Here is a 2,948-nt window from a genome sequence, read left to right as displayed (position 1 = left end):
GAAAGAATGGTATAAAGATGGGAAACTGCACGGAACATCCAGAGACAGAGACCACAGACCACGCAGTCCCCTTCTCAAGAGCTGTCAGTGAGTTTCCGTCACCTGGACTGAACATTCCAAATGCCAAAGGCTTCCATTAGCTAGCCTGAAATAAAATTTCTGCCTTGTGGCCACTGTCACTTAACTTATTCATTCGCTTCTGCAGTTAGGACTTTTTAATGTTCCCTGAATGTCACACATACTTTCATCCTCACACTGTTCTCTTATCAAGGAAAACTCACCCATATAGAACAACTGGAACTTTCATACACTGCTGGAGGCAATGTAAAATGGTACAACCTTTTTGGAAAACCAGTGGGCAGTTTCTTAAAAGTTAAACATCTAGGTACCATATGACCTAGGCATTTTACTCCTAGATATTTACCTAAGAGAAATAAAAGGAGATTCCATACAAAGACTTACATAGGAATGTTCATAGAAACTTTGTTTATAACACGCAACGATTGGAAACAACTCAAATGTCCGTCATCAGGTAAATAGGTAAACAAACTCTGATACACCCATTCTATAGAATACTATTCGAAAATAAAATGAAATGACCGAAACACATTACGACATGGCTGAATTCAAAATAATTAGGCTGAATGAAAGAAGTCAGAGAAAAAGGCAGTGCATATGTATGGTTCCATTTATATATTAAATGCTAGAAAGTACAAACTAATCTATAATGAGAGCACAGCAGTGGTTGCCTGGGGCAAGAGGAGCGGGGGCAGGCGTGAGAAAGAGATTGCAAAGGGGCAGGAGGAAACTTTGGGGAGTGACAGGTGTGTTCATTCTCTTGATTGTGGTGATGGTTTCACAAGTGTCAAAATGTACGAAATTGTACACTTTAAACGTGTGCAGTAATTGTACTTCAATTATAACTCAATAAAGCTGTGGAGAAAAGTTCTCTCTATACCACCCGATTCCTTCTTCGCCCTCCGTGAAGACTTCCATGACCCCCTCACCACTCCCCGAGGAAGGATTTATTGCTCCTTCTGCATTTTGGTTGCAGCCAAATTTAACAATTTTAATCTTAGGAATTAATAACGTATATCTGTCTTTCCACTCTATAGCAAGCTTCTCGAAAGCAGAGTCTGGCTTTTTGGCACCCCAATAAGTTCTGACTGAATGAAAGAATGAGTGAATAACAAGTAACCCAATTTGACTGGCAAATGTAGGCAAATGGTGGAGAAGGAGGAAATGTCAGGTGAAGGCCATGTTGGGAGGGTCTAGACTACCATGGAAAGACAGTGGGGAACTGTGGGGTGGCTCTGGACTGCTACAGGAATGGAAACGATAGGTCAGTTAGGAGGCTGTTGCTCTGGATCAAACAAAATGAAATGAGAATTGAAACTAGAGAGAAGACAATTAGAATGGAAGTAAAGCAAGTCATGTGAAAGATGTCGCGGAGGTAAAATCTGGGAATTCCGAAACCAAGTTGGCGAGGTGAATAATAAACAGGAAGTGTTGAAAGCAAAGATACAGCAGTTTATAGCCTGGAAATCCTGGTTGGATATTTCATCTGGCATTACAATTTGGGACTAAAGCTATTTTCCTAGCCAAGTGCTTATAAATAACTGCCAGGGTCAGTTAAGAAAGGGTCAGTTGAAGAAAGATTCAAAGATCTGTGTGCTCATCATTGCTCATGAAGTCTGTGACTTAACAACATAGTGTTATGATGTGCCAAGCATTGGTCTAAGCACTAGACATGAATTAACCTACATAATCCTTATACTGACCCCATGAAGTCTGAAATTATAATTTCCATTTCACAGATTAGGAAACAAAGGCACAGGAAAGCTAAATAACTTGCTCAAGTTCCCACAACTAGTAAGCGACGACGCTGGGATTTGAAATATGCCTGAACAGTTCCAGTCCATGCTCTGATGAACTTTGCAAAGCAGTGCTAAATGAAAAGACAGGTGATCTAGTCCAGGGACACAGGCCTCCCTCCCGCTGGGTGGCTTCTTTGTCCCCACGCAAAAGACAAAAAGTAACTAAAATATTATTTTAAAGAACAGAATTCAGCAAAGGGTAAAAGAGAGAAAAAGTGTGAAAAATATGTCGTCATCCGAAATGAAAAAAAATTAGAAAACTGTGGAGATCCTTTTCATTTAAAAAACCAAAAAGCCACTTGCAGTTAAAATAATTCAGTGACTTAATCCTAGGTGTCTAACAGAATCTCCAGTGTTTTTTTTTTTAAGGTTTTAAAAAATGATTCTGCTTTAAATATAAAATGATATCACATGACAACACTTCAGGAATAGTTAGGACATACAGGAACACCTCAGAGATATTGTGGGTTCTGTTCCAGACCGCTACAAAAAAGCAAATATTGCAATAAAGTGAGTCACACAGGTTTTTTGATTTCCCAGTGCATATAAAAACTATGTTTACATTATACTGTAGTCTATTAAGTGTGCAATAGCATTATGTCTAAAAAAATGTATGCACCTTAATTAAAAAATACTTTATTGCTAAAAAAAATGCTAATCATCACCTGAACCTTCAGTGAGCCATAATCTTTTTGCTAATGGAGGGTCGTACCTTCGATTTGTAAAAAGTGCAGTATCTCAAAGCCTTTATAGCATAAATCTAAAAACGTGCCATGCCAAATAATGAATGGGTAATGAATCCACTGAATGTTATCCAGGGCTGAATAGACATTGGCTTATGGGTTTTTGCTATATGTGGTAAAAATTGTCCACCTATTAAAAACGCTAAAGATTTTGCCCCTCTCCCCGTCTTAGGTCTGGAAACAGACTCTGAGCTGGAGATTCACGTGCAGGTTTCCTGGGAAGAGCTCCTGGAAACAACACCTGCGGGGGAGTGGAGGTGGCAGGACTGGGCAGAGGGAGAAGCCAGGCTGCAATGCAGTTGCGGGGAAGGCCTCAGCCAACCCCCCG

This window comes from Pteropus alecto, unplaced genomic scaffold, assembly GCF_000325575.1.
Source record: "Pteropus alecto unplaced genomic scaffold, ASM32557v1 scaffold7, whole genome shotgun sequence".
Lineage (NCBI taxonomy): Eukaryota > Metazoa > Chordata > Mammalia > Chiroptera > Pteropodidae > Pteropus > Pteropus alecto.
The sequence above is the reverse complement of the archived record's forward strand: the minus strand, read 5'-3'. Positions refer to the sequence as shown.